Source organism: Primulina tabacum, chromosome 15 (genome assembly GCF_025594145.1).
Source record: "Primulina tabacum isolate GXHZ01 chromosome 15, ASM2559414v2, whole genome shotgun sequence".
NCBI classification, from domain to species: domain Eukaryota; kingdom Viridiplantae; phylum Streptophyta; class Magnoliopsida; order Lamiales; family Gesneriaceae; genus Primulina; species Primulina tabacum.
The window spans coordinates 27,085,460-27,107,981 of record NC_134564.1 but is presented as its reverse complement, the minus strand read 5'-3'; positions in this window follow the sequence as shown (position 1 = coordinate 27,107,981).

The window sequence follows — 22,522 nt, the reverse complement described above, 5'->3', positions numbered from 1 at the left end:
TGAATCTATATATGACTCATATGGATCAATTAGCTCTCAGTTATCGAGCATCATTTATTATTTATAATTCATATGATATATTATAAATAATCATTATGTGCATTATTATTAATATAATAACAAGAGTTGCATGAATTCGGTAAGCATACAATATACACGGCACAAGATTTTAAAATTAATGACGAGATAAATTTTTAAAATTAAAATATCTCATTTGAATAAGATCAAAATTTAAATCAAGTACAATAAAAGAAAAATTAAAAGAAACTTTAACAATTCCTTTCTTTCTATCAACGATGGTTGCATGATGAACGTTTCCCGCAGTCAGACCATGGCCCAGATAATTGAGGAGGTCTGAACGCCGGAAAGTTGTGACTTTCACTGACATACCTAATTTGAATGACATGGAACTCCCATGACTTTGGCCCAGATAATTGAAGATCTCATTGCGACCATCCACTAAGATTAAACATTAATTGACCGGTCTTGACACGTAAAGATAAACAACACCATATTAGTAGGCCCTTATCAAACGTGAGACAAAATTGCGTAATGGTTGCAAAGTATTGCATTGAGATCTACTTTTTGGAAATAATGATTTATCAAAATAATTGGGATCAAATTTAGCAATTCGGCCCTGTGTACTCATTAAGAAAATTGGATTTCATATTTAATCGGAGGATGGTGAAAATATAAAAAAAATTGTGGGAGAAAATACATAAAAGCCAAAATCCATATTTTATGTCTTACAAAATATTTTAAAATAGTAAGTAATGTTTATTCTTTTTCCATTTCAATATATTTACGATGTTGTCGCGAAAACCTCTAAATGTGATATTTTATCAAAAAATGCTAATCAGACCAAATTTCTTAGATCGGCTGAGGATTAAGAAAACTGTTTTAAATTCTGATAAAATAACACATGTTCTCAATAAAGCTCCTCCGAAAGAGGTTGCTACCAATGCCCATGCTGACGAATTGGCTAAGCTTGAGAAATGACGGCATGATCTACATGAGTTACAAATTGGCTAAGCTATATGTTGGCTTCTATGTCAAAAGAGTTACAAATGCGGTTCGAGGAAGCTGTAAATGCTGCCGAAATTTATAGACATATACAAGAGTTGTATGGCGAACAAACTCATCCACTAAGGCATGTTACTATCAAGGATCTCATTAAGTCACACCTTCCAGAAGATGCCTCGGTCCATGAGCATGGTGTGAGGATGATTGGGTTCATCGAGAAGCTAGTGGGCTTGGACTTTGTTATTCCAAACTAATTGTCTACGGAATTCTACTGCTGTCACTAGTGTCGTTGTTTGATATGTTTGTGGTGAACTTCAATATGAACAAGTTGGAGGCTAGCCTTGAAGAGTTGGTCAACATGCTTACTAACTATGAAGCCACCATAAAGAAAGACAAGTTTTTCTAGTGGTCTCTTTGTCTGGGACAAAGAAAGGCTCAAAAGGAAGGGGTAGAAACGTTCTACTCCTTCAAAGAAAAACAAACCAAGTAAGAAGTAAGCTCCACACTTTTAAAGGGCTTACAAAGTTATATAAGGTAGAAGATGTTTGTTTCCACTACAAGAATTCTGGACATTGGAAGCGCAATTGCATGAATTATCTATTACAGAAGAGTTATGGTAATGATATGTTTTATAATGAAATAAATGTCTTAATTAATTCAACTTCTTGGATATTAGATACTGGATGTGGATCTCATCTATGCAATTATTTGCATGCGATGGTAAGAAATAGAAGGCTAAAAGATGGTGAAACTTTCCTGATGATGAACTATGGAGCAAAGGTTGCAGCAAAAGCCATATGAGATATTTAATTATTATTAAACAATAATTTTAAGTTGTTCTTGAGATATGTTTTATACGTTTTATATTTGATCAGAAACATTATTTCCATTTATATACTAGATAAAGATGAATTTTCTTATTTATTTGATTGTTTTTGAAATATTTCCATGAATGAATGTTTAATTAGAATAGACGAATTATAAAACAATTTCTATAACTTAAAAATAACTGATATTCCAACCAACCTTGTTAAAGTGAACACGAAATCAACAAAAAAAAAAAAAAACAAGATAGCATAAATCAAGTACACTTGTGGGAGGCTAAGTTTTAAATTTTTTCCAAATAAAAATGCACAAGCTAGTTGGAGAGGACATATTTTATATGTCAGAGGTTAAGGGGGTGTATTCAATGTAAAAGATTTATTGACTTTTGTAGATTTTAAATCTCTAGATGTATTCAATTAAGACTTTTACTAATTTAATAGAAGTCTAGTTGTATTCAAAATAGATTTTCATATACTTTAAAAAGTCAAGTGGTATTCAACATTGAATTTTAAAAACTCTATAAAGTCTATAGGTATTCAAATTTTCAATAGACTTTTAATGATTTCATGGAATTAATTAACATACAAACATTAAAGTCTAAGGTATAATTATAAATTGTCAAAAATTGTATTTGGTTCAACCCAAAGATTTGGATGGATTTTTAAAACCTCTAACTCATACACAAGCTATTTTTTTCTCTCTCTGTCGCTTCACATCACATCTCTTCTTATCTTCTCTCCTCTCATCTATCTCTATCACTTTCTCAAATTTTCAAAGTGTATCTCTATATATATTTTCATCTTTCTTTTTCAAATTTTTCATTTTTTGGCTGATTGTTCATTAGTAATTTTTTATTTTAATATCATAGAAAATTTTGAATTCTAGAATTGATTTTGTGATTTTTAATTTATGATTTATAAAAATTAATGTAATATTCAATAATAATAAAAGATGATCCAAAAAAATATCGTTTAATTATTAATAATTGAATAGCCTCTCAACAACCATGATTTTTTAAATTCTCTTTAGCATTTTAAATTAATATGTAAGCTATGATATTTTTTACAAAATTATATCCACACAATGCTAAATAATATTCTTTTCACATGTATATTTTCAATTAAAAAACAAGGTTATAGATTAATCAATTGATGTATTTTAAAAAACTTATAAACATGCATACAAACACACATATATATACATGTAAGGATTAAATTATTTAACTTTTAAATAAGTAAATTTATTTATTAATACAAATATTGAAAAATTATTTCAAACTGAATATTTTATAGGTCAATTAATTACTGGTTCAAAGAAATTAATAAAATAAATAAATGTTATAATTAAGCACAAAATTTATAAAATCCTATATAAAATTTTTCACAAAATTTTATAAAAATCTTGCAAAAAAAGTTTACATGAATCCACATAAATCTGTTTATAAATCTGTGAGATTCTGTAAAAGCCAATAAAAATCTATCAAATTCATAAAGTCTATCATTTGAAAAAGTCATGAAAAGTTATCAAAACTTTGGATTGAATCCTCACTAAGTCTCTTGAAATATGCGAGTCCGGTCTAAAAGGAAAGATGACTAAAGCCCATTTATTTGGGAAAGTGGAACATGCATATAATTTATTGGATTTGATCCAAACATATGTGTGTGGCCCACCAAGTGTTAGCATGAAATATGGTCAATTCTATTTCATTACCTTTAATGATGACTTTTCAAGGTATGAGTATGTGTGTTGGAACATTTCATGTTCGCAATCTTTATTTTGATGTTAACAAAACTTGTTATTGTGTTTCTAACATATTTACTCAAGTCTGAAGTTATTAAAATAAGAAGCAAGCTGAAACTGAATTCTGCACAAACTGAATTTATGGCAAGCTTCGGTGTTTTGATGATATTTCTCAACAGGATGATTCAAATGACAATCCGCCAACTGAGCAGAAAATTCAATTCGGAACAAGTCGTATTTCACGTCAGTTGGACAAAATCAGATGTTATCTAGGTCAAAATGATCGTAACTGATCATAACTGATCGCACGAAGACAACAATCAGTTGGGTTTCAGCAGCTGCGGTATTTTGGTCATATCTCTCAGATTGGTTATTGAAATGAAACGACTCAGTATGCGTTGGAAAGATAAGACGATTATCTACAAATTATATTCAAAAGTCAAAGTCTGAATCGAAGCTTAAGATGCTGATAAATGACGATGAAGCTACTGATTCTGCACAAACTGAATCAGCTAGGATGATTTCAGCACACCAGCTGAACTGAACTGAACTGAACTAAACCAGCTGCTGACCAACTGAAACTGGACCAGACTAGCTGAAACTGAACTGAACTGAATTGAACCAGCTGAACTGAACTGAACCGAACTAGCAGCTGACCAACTGAACTGAACTGAACCAGCTGCTGACCTGTTGAACTGAACAACCAGTTGAGTTGACCAGTCGGGAAAAAAGTCCAGCAAGACGAATTTGACCGTTGCTATATCAGAAACAGTACAGAAACTTTCCAAACGGTCATATTCTTGTGTCTAACGTATATATCATTGATGGGGCATATAAATACAACATCTAGAAGATCAAACAAGAACTTTTGAAGATGATTCAAAGCATGGACAGTTAGCATTAAAAAATCAGCTAGTTGAGAGCACAAGTCCTTGTGTGATGATACATTTGAGATGCACACTATAAATGATAAATTCTTCACACACAATCACTCACACATATACAAGAGAGTTGAACTTCAAATATTAGTTGAGTGCGTCTTTACACAAAGACGTAAAACATTGTGTTTGTATTCTTCGCATATGAAAAATTAAACAATATGCTGATTGTGAGGTGTTGTCTACAATCTTGAGTTCTAGGAGTTCTAGTTGGGTGCTGCCCTTCCGGAGTGGGTTTGTACAAAGAGTTGTATAAATCAAAGTCTTCTAGTGAATCCTTCCCAAGGGGAAGAAGGGGTGACGTACGAGCATTTGAAGTCTTCGAACATCCGTAAACAAATTCGTGTCTATTTGTTTATTGCATTACTTTTCATTTCCACTGTTTTTAAAGAAGCATCGTTGAAGCATTTTATGCGTTCTTCAAATACCAAAATATTGCATACAAAGTGTTTGATAAAATGCTTCAACCAAAATATTTTACAAATTCAACTTGCATATATTTTAAATGGTTTACAAAATGTTTAATCGATTTCTACGAAGGATTATTTCGAGTGTCTTCCGCTTGGTTGGGAAACCAAACTCGATTTAATTCATCGGTGTTCAATATTTCAAGAACCGAGCTATTGTAGCTCAACGATGATCCCCCTAATCGATCCTGTCAATGTGTATTTAATGAAATACAATTCTGAAGCCTTTGAAAAGTTCAAATAATTCATAGCTGAAGTAGAGAAATAATTAAGAGAGTATCAAAACACTTCGATCTGATCGAAGTGTAGAATACTTAATTAATACATTTCAATACTATCTTAAAGAGAATGAGATTCTCTCACAGTGGATCCCACCTGCCACACCTCAGTTGAATGGTGTGTCAGAATGACATAACCGTATATTGATGGACATTGTTCAATCAATGATGAGATTCACCTAATTGTCTCCATCCCTTTAGGGATTTGCGCTTTAAATTGCCATAATGTTTGAACCAAGTCCATACAAATGCAGTTGATAAAATTCCATATGAGATATAAACGAGAAAACCACAAAAATATTATTTCTCAAGAATACGGGGATGTACTGCTTATGTGAAGTGAACAGTAGGAGACAAATTGGATAGTAGAGCCAATTTATGTTACTTAGTGGGATATCAAAAGAATTCTGTAGGATATTATTTCCATGATCCCAATGAAACAAACGATTTTGTTACAAGTGTTGGAAACTAAATTCTGGAGTTTGACACTGATCAACCAACTGAAAATACGAACCAACTGAACTCAGCAACTGGACTTAATAACTGAAATCGACTGTCTGATCAGTTGGAAACCGATCAGTTAATACATCCAGCCGAATGCCTTAAAGTTAAGTATCTCTCAGCTGAAGATGTCTCGGGAAAGAACTTTCAACCGACAAAGAGACATAACAGATTACAACTGAATATGAAACGCCGCACCACAACCAAGACTGCCTAGAACAACGCATTCCGGCTAAAGCAATTAAGACGCCGCAAACAAAGTCCAGAGAATAATGAAGTGGAAATCAACGGATACATAGATTCAAATTTATCTCAAGTTACCGTTGGAAAAGAAGCATATAAATATGACAGAAGAGCAGCTGAAAACAACAACGAAGTGAATACTATTCAAAAAGCTTGCTGTCACTCTGTCAAAATATCAGCTCACCTCTTACTTGATTTATTCGTAGCAGTTAAGGCTACAATTTGAGCTTACAAGCAAGTTGTAATAATCATTGAAATTCGATAGTGCTAAGATCAGTTAAGCACTGAGAACATTCTGTTATACTAAGAGTTTCAGTTTTTTGCAGTGTTAAGTCCAAGCTGAAGTGGGTCAGTACAATTCTTGTATTTGATCAAAGTCTTTTAGTGAATATCATATCCTTGTGATAGAAGGGGTGACGTAGGAGTAATTGAAATCTCCGAACATCCAGAAACAACCCTTGCGCATTTTATTTTTGTATTCTATCTTTCAGTCAGTTACCTTCCCCAACTGATTCAGTTTAACTGATTGATATTGATCAACAAGATTCCGAGAATCAGTTTGTCACCAAACTGAACTCAAAATTTTAAAAAATCAATTTTAATTGTGAGTGTTTATTCAACCCCTCCTTCTAAACACTTTTGATACGTTAACCGATCCTAACAAGTGGTATCAGAGCGGGTGAATCTTGTTCTTGAATACTTTTGATATATAAACTTGCTAGCATGACTTCATTCAACAAAATTCCTATGTTCTCTAGAAAAGAATTCGATGATTGGAAAATTAGAATGCAAGCTCATTTAGCAGCACAAGATGATGACATGTGGTATGTCATAACTGATGGATCCATGAAGATTCTAAAAGCAAATACAGCAATTGCCATCACAGAAGGGGCACCACAAAGAATAGAAAAGCCCAGAGATGAATGGACAACTGAAGACAAAAGAAAAGCAAATCTTGACAATGTGGCTAAAGACATTCTGTACAAAACGCTGGACAAAGTAACTTTCAGCAAAATAAAGATGTGTAAAACAACCAAAGAAATTTGGGAAGAGCTGATCCAGCTGTGTGAAGGAAATGATCAAACCAAAGAAAATAAACTTTCTGTTGCTGTGCAAAAGTTTGATAACATCAAAATGAAAGCAGGAGAATCGATGCACAAGTATGATGAAAGAGTAAGTAGTATCATCAATGAGCTAAATGCACTTGGAAAAGTGTATACCAACAAAGAAATTGCACTAAAGGTAATGAGAGGTCTTCCCAAAGAATGGGATGTCAAGACCATGGCAATGAGGGAGTCCAAAAATCTGAATCAAATCGAACTCCATGATCTATTTGCTGATTTAAAAGCCTATGAATTTGAGCTGCAGACCAGAGAAGGAGAACCATCTACTTCTGCAGCCACAACTGCTCTAGCCGCTGTCATAACTGAACAAATCAGTTCAGTTGAAAAATCTGCTGATCAGTTGAGTAACGATGCTATGTCATTGTTTATCAAAAAATTTGGAAGGTTCATGAGAAAGAATCAACGGAACTTCCAGAAACCATATCAAAGAAACAACGCCAAGGATGAATCAAATGCATGCTACAACTGTGGCAAATCAGGCCACTTTATTGCTGATTGTCCTAAACCTAAGAAGGATGATCAAGGCTCAACTGATAGAAGAAAGAAATCATATGAACACAAAAAAAGACCCAAAGAAGATAAAAAGTTCTTCAGAAAGAAACATAAAGTACTCTTAGCTGAAGAAAACAAATCAAAATGGGCAGAAACTGACAGTGAAGAGTCGGAACCAGAAAACTCATGCAGTTCTAGTGATGATGAGGAAGTAAAGTGATTGATGGCTAATGATGCAGCAGAAGAGTCATCTAGCCAACAGGTATTTGATTTTAGTTCAACTGATTTTACACGAGAAGAACTCATTTTCACATTACATGACATGGTAGATGAGTATCAGAAACTTTCATCATCATTTGAAAAACTCAAAGCAAAGCAAACTGATCCCACAGACAATAAAACCAAAACTGATGAATCAGTTGAAGGGTTGAGTCTAAAAAGGGAAATTGCTGAGCTAAAAGCAGAAAGAAATAAAAACTAGTCATTAATACAGAAGTTGATGCTTGAGAACACAAAACAGACTGAGCTTATTCAGTCGTGGAACAAATCATCTATCGCATTGACTGATATACAGAACTCCCAAAAATCAGTAACTGATAAAACTGGTTTGGGGTTCTGTAACCAAGATGAAATGTCAACCAATGATACTCAACCAAAACTGAATACGAGCAAAGGAAAATACATTCACTTTGTCAAATCAGTTATAGTACAAGAACAATCAGAGCCAAGTAAACTGGTTGAAAAGCCAACTGAAAGTATGAACAAGGGCAAAAGATATGGTATTGGTTATAGCCCAAAAGTGGTAACTGATTCATGTAGTCAGTCACCAAAAAGCTTTTACAAAAACTATTCGAATGGCTATTCCAATTACTATAACTGCAAGCCAGTTCAGAAGAGATATAGACTGAACAATCAGTTGAATAAAGCTAAAACTCATATTGTATCATCCATACACTACACAAGCACACAAAAGCCGAGAAAAACCATTTGGAATACAGCTACTGGAAAGTCTGTTAGACTAATTCAGGTATGGGTTCCTAAGGGACTAATCAGTTCAGGACCCAAATAGATATGGGTACCAAATTATATTATGTGTGTGACTGCAGGTAACAGGTACAAACAAGAACTCAATATGGTATTTGGACAGTGGATGCTCGCAACATATGACAGGAGATGCAAGTGTGCTATCTCAACTGATCAAATACAGTGGTCCAAATATCAGTTTCGGGGACAATTCCAAAGGTAGAACTGTGGGTAAGGGTAAGCTTATCCATGGTAATTTTACTTTTAAAGATGTTCTATTAGTAGAAAACCTGAAGTATAACTTGATCAGCATCAGTCAATTATGCGACAGTGGATTTTCAGTACATTTTGACAAAAATTCATGCTCAGTTAAAACTTCAACTGATGAAATCATACTAACTGGCAAACGTTGTGGAAACATATATAAAGTCAGTTGGAATGATCAAACTAATGCACCAGTTTGTTTTATTGCTTCCAAATCATCTAAAAACTGGTTGTGGCACAAGAGACTAAGTCACTTAAATTTTAAATCCATTGCCTATCTGAGCAAACATGAACTTGTAACTGGTTTGCCCAAAATAGAATTTTCAAAAGAAAAACTTTGCTCAGCATGTCAGTTTGGAAAACAAGTAAAATCGTCTTTTAAAAACAAGGGCTGTAAATCTTCATCCCGATGCTTAGAACTATTGCACATGGATCTCTTTGGTCCTATACCAGTCATGAGTTTAGGGAGAATGAAATACACCTTGGTGATTGTTGATGATTTTTCAAGATTTACTTGGGTTATCTTTCTCAAATCAAAAGACCAAACTGCTGCACAACTGATCAAGCTTTTCAAAAGACTTTTAAATGAAAAATCAGTTGGAATTGATCGAATCAGATCAGATCGAGGAACTGAATTTATCAATCAAACTCTTTCAAATTTTCTAGAAAATGCTGAATCAAGCATGAGCTCTCAGCAGCTAGAACTCCTCAGCAAAATGGTGTAGCTGAGAGAAGAAATCGGACCCTTAAAGAAGCTGCTAGAACAATGCTTGCTGATTCTGGTATTTCTCAAAGGTTTTGGACAGAGGCAGTAAACACTGCGTGTTATACTCAGAACAGATCAATGATTAATAAGAATCATATGAAAACATCATATGAGATCTGGCATGGAATAAAAAGTATAATCACTTATTTCAAAATATTCGGGTGCAGATGTTTTATCCTTGATAATGGTAAAAATTATTTAAAAGCATTTGATGCTAAATCTGCAGAGGGAATATTTCTTGGATACTCATCAGTTAGTATAGCTTACAGAGTCTTTAACAAAAAAACCCTAAATGTTGAAGAATCTGCTCATGTTGACTTCGATGAAACTGAACTAACTAATAAGCCAACTGATCAAGTTGAGCTAGTTGATCGACTGACAGATATCAGTTTGGAGGATGATAATGAAGAAGACAATCATATTAATCAAAACACTCTTCTAACACCCGAACCAGAAGTGTCAGATCAATCAACTGAACCAGAAGCCATTCCTAATGATCAGTTGATAGAGCAAACTGATGATATTCAGTTACCAGCTGAAGAAATTGCTGATACAACAAATACTGAGTACAGATGGAGAAAATCACACCCATCTGAATTGGTAATAGGAAATCCATCTGATCCAGTAAGAACTCGCAATCAAATGCTAAATCTATTTATCTATTTAGCTTTTGTTTCACAAATAGAACCAAAGAAAACTGATGAAGCTCTTGCTGATCCTAACTGGGTAAATGCAATGCAAGAAGAGCTAAATCAGTTTACTCATAACAATGTCTGGAACTTAGTTCCAAGACCAATTTCAAAAACTGTCATAGGTACAAAATGGGTTTTCAGGAACAAACTGAACGAAGATGGTTCGGTTGGACGCAACAAAGCAAGATTAGTAGCACAAGGATACAGACAAGAAGAAGGAATTGACTATGATGAGACATATGCTCCATTTGCAAGACTGGAAGCAATCAGAATGTTTCTTGCCTATGCATCATACAAGAATTTCAAGGTCTTTCAGATGGACGTAAAAAGTGCATTCCTAAATGGACAATTGCAAGAGGAAGTATATGTTGAACAACCCCCAGGTTCTGTAAATCACATCTTTCCTGATCATGTATATCATTTGAACAAAGCATTATATGGTCTTAAACAAGCTCCCAGAGCTTGGTACAAAACTCTTTCAAAATTTCTAACTGATCATGATTTTTCTGTTGGATCAGTTGATAAGACCTTGTTCAAATTTACTAAGAATAATCACATTTTATTAGTTCAAATTTATGTTGATGATATCATATTTGGGTCAACTAACCCTAAATTATGCGAGAAATTTGCTAAGTTGATGCAGGAAAAATTCGAAATGAGCATGATGGGTGAACTGACATTCTTCCTTGGACTGCAAGTGAAGCAACTGGAGACTGGCATATTCATCAGTCAGACTAAATATACAAAGGAGCTGCTGAAGAAATTTGGCATGGAATCATGTTCAGCTGCAAATACTCCCATGAGCTCATCAGTTAAATTGGACACTGATCAAGGGGGAATATCAGTTGAGACGACACTATACCGAGGTTTAATTGCGTCATTATTATACCTAACTGCCAGTTGCCCTGATATTGTATTTGCTGTGTGTATGTGTGCTAGATTTCAAGAAAATCCTAAACAATCACATTTCTCAACTGCTAAAAGAATTTTGAGATATCTTAAGGGCACACAAAATGTTGGGTTATGGTATTCTAAAGACTCTACTTTCAATTTAGTTGGATATTCAGATGCAGATTATGCAGGATGTAAGCTTGATCGAAAAAGTACAAGTGGATCTTGTCAGTTTCTAGGAGACAGACTGATCTCTTGGTTCAGCAAGAAGCAGACATCTATAGCTACCTCAACAACTGAAGCAGAATACCTTGCTGCTGGTAGTTGCTGTGCACAACTGATCTGGATCCAGCAACAACTGAAAGATTATGGAGTAATTACAAATAATTCGCCCATATTTTGTGAAAACAAGAGTATAATTGCCATCACTTATAATCCAGTTCTCCACTCAAGGACAAAGCATATAGATGTCAGACACCACTTCATCAGAGATCATGCTTTGAAGAAGGACATTAGACTGGAGTATATATCAACTGAACAACAAGCAGCCGACATCTTTACCAAACCATTACCCGAGACTAAGTTTTCTTACTTTCGCAATATTCTTGGTTTAATTGATTTGTCTTAAAATTATTACTAATGTTGCTTTCACTAATAGAATTATCTGCAGAAAATAAACACAACAAATTGAAAATAATAATTCATTAAGAATACCACCGTTCCCAGTTTACAACAGAAATCATAGAACCAACTGTATCTAGCCAATCCCTAATCCAATCATTCATCTCATAAATTCGAATTCTAGAAAATGCCCTAGTTTTAGAAATCTTATCAACCACATGCCACTCCTTCCATAACATAGCCTCCAACAAACATTTGTCCTCAATCAAATCTGTAACATGCCTAACTTCAAAACGTTCAAGATACTTTCTTGCTGTTGCTTCCTGAGCAAAAGTAGGAATCGCACCATTTCTACTCACTCTCTGCAACTCATGAATCTTAAACCATGTTGACATCACCTTTTTGAAAACATATTCCTCCATCCTTCTCTTCATCTCTTCTAAACATGGATTCGATTGTTCAGTAACATGACCGTGTGTACCGCTGCATGCATCAGAGTCACTTGAATCAGACATTTTGAACTGTTGTTGTGTCACATTCTATCATCTTATTTATAGACAGATAAAATTTGAATGATAAAGAAACTGAAGAGACTCTAGTCAACCGAAGCGTTTTTCTCATTTACCGAGGCCTCTTAACTATCAGTTGTTCATTGTCAACTGATATCAGTCTACCATTTACAACTCAACAATTAACTGATTTCAATTCTTAATCAACTTATATCAGTTAGTCTTTCATCAGTTCATTTGTTTATGATCATAATTTATTATTTGCAGGAAAAAGAATAACAAAGATAAGCCAAAATAAATACTTCATTCAACAATAAATATTTGCCTGAATTACATTTTCATATTTTTCCTCTATATCATCTATCCACATTCTCAACCAAACAGATAGAGCTGAGGAAGATGTTTTGCAAAAGCTGTGAGAAGAAGCTACGCGATTAAGGAGCTCCAGTTCCTTTTGAAGCATCAGCTGATAGATATGACCTTCCTTGAAGACGTCCACCCACACAGCTATGTTCAAGTGCTCCCGCACTTCTCTCAACTCTGCCATCAGCTTGGGAGTGGTAGCCTCTCAAGAATTATACAGGAACTCTAGCTCCTGTAACCTTTCCCAGTAGGGAAGACTCTTACAGAAGACTTCGTCTTCTATGGCAGTCTTCCTAGCTTCCAGATAAAATGGCGAAGCACTCGAGCTACTCGCATCTGCCATTCTTAGTTTTGAATATTTTTCACCAATATAACTGAAACTAACCGTGTTATGTCTATTTATAGCAGAATATCAAGGATGCTGAAGAGTGTCAACATTTCAGCAGACCGATAATCTTTCTAATCTTTGAATTTATTCGCTTTAATTATCTTATGCACTAATTAAGGGGGAATAATGGTTTTAAGAGGTTAACTGAGAAGACAAATGTTAGTAAATTCTCAAACTGAAAGGACACAGTCTTTCAACTGAACTTTCAGTTGGGAATTTCACTAATCTTCTCATATAAGTTAACTGATTAAAATGAATTATATTCCAAATCAAGTAACGTGACTGTCTACTATCTAATGATGAATCCTATTTTGAAAACGTGGAAACATTTGAACCATTTAAATTGTACACACGCTTATAGCACACGTACACACATTTTTACTCAAATTTTTAATGGACTGACACGTGTCCAGAATTTAAACAGTCACGAACAACTGTACTAAGCCCGCTTCAATTCAGTTTTTCTTCTTACGCGTACAATCAATTTCCAAGAGAATACTAATTCCAGAGCTCTCGTTTACAAATTGCAGATCATTTTATCTATCAAAATGGCGAATCAAATTCTCGCTTACATGCTGAATGCAATGGCTATCAACTTTGGATCAATTCTATCTTTTGGCGACACTAATGTCAAGAACGTTTTTCAAAAACTCGAAACTGCTGGGTTAAGGACATTCTTGGGACAATCATCACAAGAGATCTACCCCAAAGAACTTAAGGAAATCTACTCTAACGGTACGATCAATTCTGATGGAAACATCGCTTTTACTATCAATGGTCAGCTGCTGACCATTTCCGAAGATTCCTTTGGAGAAATCTTTTCTTTACCATCTGATGGACTAGCACACTTATCTGATGTTAAGGCATCTGACATTGAAAAGATGCAAACCTCATTTTCTGCTGAAGGACGGAAAATCAATGTTTCCGACCCAAAGAAGGAACTGAAGCACGAAGTTCAGTTACTTGCTGATATAGTCGCCAAAGGGATTTTGGCGAAAGCTGGATCTTTTGCTGCACTTACTTTGGAAAAATTTCAAGCTATTTCTATCATTATGGCTGAACATAAATTCAACTGGAAGCATCTTATATTCAATATTTTAAAGAATATGTTTCTATCATTCAAACAGTCCAAAGGTTTTGCAGTGCAACTGAGCTATCTGCTGAAAGTGAAGGGGTTAGTGGCAGATAATACAGAAAAATCATCAAAATTCAAAGTCTTTAATGCGAAGAATACTATGCCACCCAAGACAAAATTGGACATCTCTCCTGATCAATTTGTAAAGATAAAACAGGAGATTGGGATTCAACAGGCGGCTCCTAAATCAGTAAAAAAGGCCATGACATTGGCTCAACTAAAGTCAGCAAAAAGAAAATTAATTGTGGAAGAATCCGATTCAGAGAAAACTCCTTCCCCAAAGATCACCAATAAATCGAGAACCCAGAGGATTAAACCAATAACTACAGAGGAATCTATTCCTAGTGACAAGCCAATATCTTCAGATGCTCAGCAGCCAATTGAAGTAGTCCCTCTGAAGATCATCCCACCAGAAAAATCAATTGGTGCAAAGAAAGAAACAGTTAGGATCAAAGCCCCTCTGATTAATATTACTCGTCCCACTCCTCTGGCACCTGCCCGACCCAAGGGCATTAGTATTATAGAACGGGTGGATACTACACGAACTGGTCTGGAAATTCCACACATCCTCAGTTCTGACAAAGGCAAGGGAAAATTGACTGAAGAACCAAGGCCATCCAATCCCATTCAAACCCATATTGACCTTGTTTGGGACGAGGTTAATGATTTTGCAGCATCAAAACTTCAACTCTATGATGCTTGGACAGCCTATCGTACACAGATTTTTGCCAAGCAACTAAGAAAGAAATCTCAACTGAACAAATTCATCAAACTGGAAGCTTCTGTCCTCAAGATAGTCAAAGCTGCCACCATTGCCCAAGCTATGGATAGAAAAACATATTTGTTTGATCAGATGAGAACAAAGAAGTTAACACAAATTATTGACAAACTGAAGGCTAACTACGTTCCAACAAATCCTACTGCCTATGCTGATCATGCGGTGATCACTCAGCTAGACACTGATCTGATGGGATTGCTATCTCAGATAAAGTTTTGGGAAATGGATCAAGAGTTAGTCCTTCATAAAGGAGATTCAGACGATGATGAAAAGGAAATAGTTGAAGAACCTCCCTCAAAGCAGAAAGAGTCATCCTCAGAACTGGCTATTATTCTAACTGAAGAGCCAGTTCAGGATGTGTCTCAATCACCAACTAGTGAACATCAAATGTACACTGAAGCAGAATTATCTTTCGCAAACATTGATGAAATTATTCAGATAGTGGTGCAAGAATCCCAATTGAGTGAACCCATTTCTGATAATGTTGATCATCCCGTTGATCAAATCAATCCAGAGGTGCCTATCTCTTCAGAAGCACCAGTTCAGCCAGATCCTTCTGCTGATCAGACTATTCCAACTGATGTGCAAATTGATCCCCAAGATCATCCTCTAGAGACACCAATTTTGATTTCATCAGACTCTATTATTCCTCCAGGCAGCTCATCTGCTGATCAACATCCACTTTCTCCGCCTCAAGTTCCAGAAGACATTGCTGCAACAATCACTTCAGTTCAGAATGTTGCTGAAACAGTAGCAACTAACCAAGAGTTGGTTATATTTGATCAAACCACAAAGGGACCGAAATTCCCTCATCAGTCACCTCCTCCTCAATCCACAGAAATGGATCTTGTTCTTGAAGAGATCCAAAATATGCAGCACAATATGCAGCAGATAATCACTGACATCAAGAAGATTCAATCTACACTTATCTCACATTGTCAAATTGGATTCTTCAATTGAATATGACTCTGCAAAACTGAAAGCAATTCAAGCAAACATGGATTCTCTCACCAAAACTGTAGATGAGATGAAGAAAGGTCTAGCTCAAAGCCTATTTACAACCCAGGATATAGTTAGTCAACGAGTTCAACGATTAGAAACTTCTGTTTCTAATAAAATGGAATTGCTGCAGACCTGTTTACAAACTGCTGTCTCAAGTATCTCAGCAGATGTCAAAATTCTTTCAACTGATGTTCGAAAATTATATGAGAAGATGGAGTTGTTTGACAAAAAGGGGGAAGAAATCAAAGGAATGATAGAACAACAGAAGAAATTCTCGTTTCAGTAGCAGTTTTCACTGTACTCATCAAGTTACTGATTCAGTTGATCAGTTTCTTATTTTATCTACAAAGAGTCCAATCAATCGTGAAATTCAGTTGATCAATCTCTTATCTACAAAGGGTTCAGTTACTTAATTTTGTCAAACACCATAAAGGGGAAAATTGTTGGAAACTAAATTCTGGAGTTTGACAAACTGATCAACCAACTGAAAATACGAACCAACAAAACTCAGCAACTGGACTTAATAACTGAAATCGACTGTCTGATCAGTTGGAAACCGATCAGTTAATACATCCAGCCGAATGCCTTAAAGTTAAGTATCTCTCAGCTGAAGATGTCTCGGGAAAGAACTTTCAACCGACAAAGAGACATAACAGATTACAACTGAATATGAAACGCCGCACCACAACCAAGACTACCTAGAACAACGCATTCCGGCTAAAGCAATTAAGACGCCGCAAACAAAGTCCAAAGAATAATGAAGTGGAAATCAACGGATACATAGATTCAAATTTATCTCAAGTTACCGTTGGAAAAAAAGCATATAAATATGACAGAAGAGCAGCTGAAAACAACAACGAAGTGAATACTATTCAAAAAGCTTGCTGTCACTCTGTCAAAATATCAGCTCACCTCTTACTTGATTTATTCGTAGCAGTTAAGGCTACAATTTGAGCTTACAAGAAAGTTGTAATAATCATTGAAATTCAATAGTGCTAAGATCAGTTAAGCACTGAGAACATTCTGTTATACTAAGAGTTTCAGTTTTTTGCAGTGTTAAGTCCAAGCTGAAGTGGGTCAGTACAATTCTTGTATTTGATCAAAGTCTTTTAGTGAATATCATATCCTTGTGATAGAAGGGGTGACGTAGGAGTAATTGAAATCTCCGAACATCCAGAAACAACCCTTGCGCATTTTATTTTTGTATTCTATCTTTCTGTCAGTTACCTTCCGCACCTGATTCAGTTTAACTGATTGATTTGATCAACAAGATTCCGAGAATCAGTTTGTCACCAAACTGAACTCAAAATTTGAAAAGATCAATTTTAATTGTGAGTGTTTATTCAACCCCCCTTTCTAAACACTTTTGATACGTTAACCGATCCTAACAACAAGGAATGTCATCTTCTTGGAAAAGGATTATCTATTAGAAATAAAAGATGAAATGATGGAACTTGAAGAGATTCGGGAACCATCTCCTTCTGAAAGAGTAGAACTCACACCCCAACATCCAGTTGAAGAAACACAAGCTCCTATGATGTCCGAAAGGGTTCAAGGCCACCTAATAGGATGAGTCTGCTTCTTGAAAAGACCAAGATGAGCTCATTCCTGGATGTGATCTAAGAAACTTCAAACAAGTGTTGTCTGATGCCGATTCATCTAAATGTCTCGAAGACATGCAATCCGAGATTGACTCCATGTATTCGAACCAAGTGCGATCCTTAGTAGATACAACTAAGAGAATTGTTCTCATAGAAAGCAAATGAATTTACAAAAGAAAACTTGGGAAGTAGAAAAATGTAATGACCTTCAAAGCAAGATTGATAGCAAAAAGATATACTCAAAGACAATGTTATTGGCTATGATAAAACATTTTCTCCAGTCGTAATGTTCAAGTCTAGTAGGATATTGTTTGCCATAACAGCATGTTATGATTTTGAAATATGAAAGATAGATGTGAAGAAAACATTTGTTAATGGTAACATTGAGGAATAGATTTACATATCTCAACCTGAATAATTCACATCGGTAGGAAGTGAACATTAAGTATTTAAACTTCAGAGATCCATCTATGGACTCAAACAGACATCATTAAGCTGGAACCTCAGATTTGACAATACTATCAAAGAGTTTGATTTTTTTAAACACCCTGAGAAACCATCTGTATACAAGAAGGTAAGTGAGAGTTTAGTGACATTATTATTACTTTATGTTGATGACATACTACTAATTCAGAATGATGTAGGGATGTTGCAGTCAACTAAAATATGGTTATCTAGAAAACTTTCCATGAAGGATATGTGTGAAGCATCCTATGTATTAAGAATACAGATCAATAGGGATAAATCGAAGAAGATGCTAGGGCTCAACCAATCCACTTATTTCCATACCATACTGAGGAGAATATGATGGACCAGTTCGGGCACCTTCGAATGTGCTTCAAATACAATATTCTCAATGAGCTGCAATAGCTCGTGTTCTAAGAATGTATACACCGATGAATTAGATCGAGTTTTGATTTCAAACCAAGCAGAAAACACTCGAAATAATCATTCGTTAAGAAAAACTGATAGATTTTAAAATCTAATGACTTATGTAAATTGATCGACTAAAATACGGGGAATCAGTTCTGGCTTCTAACAGTTCAGCTATGGACTTAACTGAACTGATATCAGCTGAACTGATCAAATCAGTTTAAAACACAGCTAATACACAAGATATGTTTACGAATGTTCGGAGACTTCAAGTGCTCCTACATCACCCCTTCTACCACCTTGGGTAGGATCCACTAGAAGACTTTAATTTATACAACACCTAGGACTTGCCCATTGCCTAACTGAACTCCTATACTAGACTGAAGGCATCACCTTCTAGTCAACACTTGTTTAACATCTGTGTGTCAAAGATTACATACATAAGTTTTACGTCTTTGTGCAAGATTGTATTTGAGTGGTGGTGGTGTTTGTGTATGAGAACTGATATCTGAAAATAACCTGAAAGGTGTTCTCACACACTGAGAGAAATAAGCTTCTATACTAAGCTGATATAACTTTTGAGTGTTCCCTCGACTAGGCTGATTGCTTCTTTGTAAGCTGGTATGCAATAAACGTGTCCTTTCTTTTCTCTCTTGTTTTTCAACCTCTTGTTGTTGATGGTGGTCATGATCTGTATTTATAGCAGCAATGCGACCGTACATCAAGACTCATCACATGTGATCGTTGAAGCTTGAGTGCGTTCCTTGAAATTTGTGTCTCGACTTTTTCGACAGCCATTCTGGAACATTTTTTCTTTAAGCTTTGCTGCAACGTCCATTATTGTACTATTGATAGTACAGTTGCTTTTCCTTAATGCACGCAGCTGGATTCCACATTTGATAAGCTTGTTGTGTTCTGCAAACTGATTGATTCCAAACTGATGCTTTGACTGGTCAGTAGAACTGGTCTTCAGTTGATCTAGTGAAATCAGTTGACTTGGCAGTTAAACTGATTTAAATCTTTCGGTTGAACTGGTCAGCTGGCTCTTCATCAGTTGAACTCTTCATCAGCTGGCCGGGATTCTGAAGGTCTTCTGCTGAACCACATATCAGCTGAAAAATCTATTGAACTTGTTTACGATATATCAATTGAATTGATTCAGTTTCGCGCAATCAGTTAGATTTTCAGTTTACGTCTTGATAGCTTCAGTTTAAGCTTTAGTAACTGATCATTTTGAGGCCTGATCAGTTTCAGCTTCCTGCGCACTTAGGTAAATCATTATTAACAAAATAACAAGTTTTGTTAACATCAAAATCAAGATTGCAAACATGAAATGTTCCAATAGAATCTCTATCGAAGAGTCCAAGAGAGGATGTCTCCTCATCTTTCATGGTGTGAATCTATCTAATTCATTGTTCCCTATGACTAATGATGAGATAGAAACAAGGAGCCGCATTTCATATGCATCTGTTGTAGGAAGTATTATGTATGGTATGATATCTACTCAAAATGATATTGCATTTGCGATGGGTGTTGCAAGCAGATATCAATTGAATCTCAGTCCATTGCATTGGAAAGCCATGAAGGTCATTTTTAAGTACTTAAGAAGAACTACGAATTTGTTATATGTTTACGAGAGTATAGAATTAAAACTGGAAGGATATAATAATTCTAGTTTCCAATCAGATGTAGATGATTCGAAATAAACCACTAGATTTGTATTCAAGCTTAATGGTGGTGTTGTCTCTTGGAAGAATTCAAAGCAAGAACCAAAGTTGATTCAACCACTGAGTCCGAATACATAGCTGCGTCTACTACAACAAAAGAGGTTATTTGGATAAGGAATTTCATTCAAGATTTGTGTGTCATTCCTCAAACAGTGATCTATTCCCGGTCTGCGACAACACAGATGCCGTTGTGCAAGCTAAGGAACCAAGGAAGTTCCACATAATCCGAGAGATTGTGAGAAGTGGAGACATATCAGTGGAGATAGTTTTCTCTGTAGATAACGTTGTTGATCCAATGGGTCTGCGATCTACAAGTAGTTGACTATAGGGCAAGTGGGAGATTGTTAGAGTAGGTGTCCAACGAGCCAACTTATGCCTTCAACTTTATTTAATCATATGTAGAACAATCTTTATTTTAATAATATTTTATTATTTTATCCAATTATGATATTTACTTTATTTGCATACCCATGCAAGTTGCATTGATAAAGTTCATGAATATATAATAGGTACCATGAAGTCTTCCTCGTAATGTAAGATCATGAAACTCATTAAGAATGATACCGTATATTCTAAGCAGGTTTTTAGTGGAATCAACGGCCTAAAATAAAGATAAAGGTATCTTGAACTTGATACTAACATCTGTGATGTAAACGTCATGTTTTATTTGTAAGCGCATAGATATTTCCATTCATACATATGTGTGATCATATGATGATGCACTAAACAATCCCCGCTCGGACTGTCCAAGTAATTATCACTTATCGAGTTAAATAGTATGTGGTTATGGTTGTACAACATTAGTCCTCTGACCCTGGACAACATAGAGACTCTATGTACTAGCACTTCTCTTTCACTCGTTTACTGACTTCATTGATTGTCATCAGGTAGAGAGGTTGGTTGTAGTTTCAAAAGTTGGAGCCAATACATTGTAGTTGGGGATTCACCGTTCGCCCATAGAAGGAGATATCTTATGTAATCTGATGAGTTAATAGCGCAAGCAGTCTCTGGCCAGAGCAATATATATGCTGTAGGGAAATGTGTTTTCCTATAACTACATACGATGTCACTATTATTACTCTAAGATATATCATACCGTTATCGAATTTATTTGCAACTCTTGATGTACCAAAGGTTGCAAATTTGAGCAAGATATATGAGTTGAAAGGGCCATATTGTACGCTAACCATAACTTAATGTTCTTGCAGACACTATTAGTGATACCTAGGCGATCATGGGATGGTGATGCTAATTGACGATCTTACTATGATCGGATGGATGCAATCAGAATTAAATTCGAACATTTTTCATCAAGGTGTTGATTTAAAAAATGAGGTAAATTGGAGTAAACCCGAATAAAAATAAATATTATTCTGAATAATATGAAGTTGTGAAAGTCAAGTTCAAGGAGTTGAACTTGGCGATCGCAGTTTAATGGAGATCAAACTGAATTCTTATAAAGGAGTTTATAAGTTTATTCCATATGATGGAAGAAGTCGAAGCTAGCTTAACTGCTAATTGAGTTAGGAGAGTTGAACTGCTGGTTTTTGTGAAGGAATTCACAAAACTGGCAACTGCCAAAATTTTATCAGTGGAAATTTTGATCTTAGAATTTTCAATTGTCATTATATAAACAAGATTTATTTCCTTGATACATCGACGTTGTCTGATCCTCGATCAAGATTATAATGAGTTCACAATTATTTATTTAGTGAATTTTGAATCCACTGATTAAATGAGACTGTTAGTAATGGTAACTACTACGATATACAAGATTCTCGTGAAATATTCTAGAGGGGTCTAGAATTTATTAACTAATAAGTTAATTAAAAAATATATTTTCTGTATGATATATACAACATGAAGATTTTAATAATTTAATGAAAATAAGAATCAAAATGAGATTTGGATTATGAATCCTAATAGGAGAAGGATTCTTGATCATGTGGTCAATAATCAAAGTCTATAAAATTTAATTAAGAGTTATATGAAAAGAGACAGTTTTTGCACAAAAAGTTTTGTCCACCAAAACTTTTCTCCCCTCTCCCCCACACACCCAAAATTTTCTCCCTTCTCTTCCACTCAAAATTACGGCTATCTTGTATTTTCAGAAAAAAATTTAAAGCATCTTCCAAGGCATCTCTGAAATTCTGGCGATGCAGTCTCGAAGCGAAATTGTTAAAGATCACTAGTGAAATCTAAACAAGGAATCATGTCTCCGATCGTGGACTTGATTAGGTGATCAAAAGAAGGAAAAT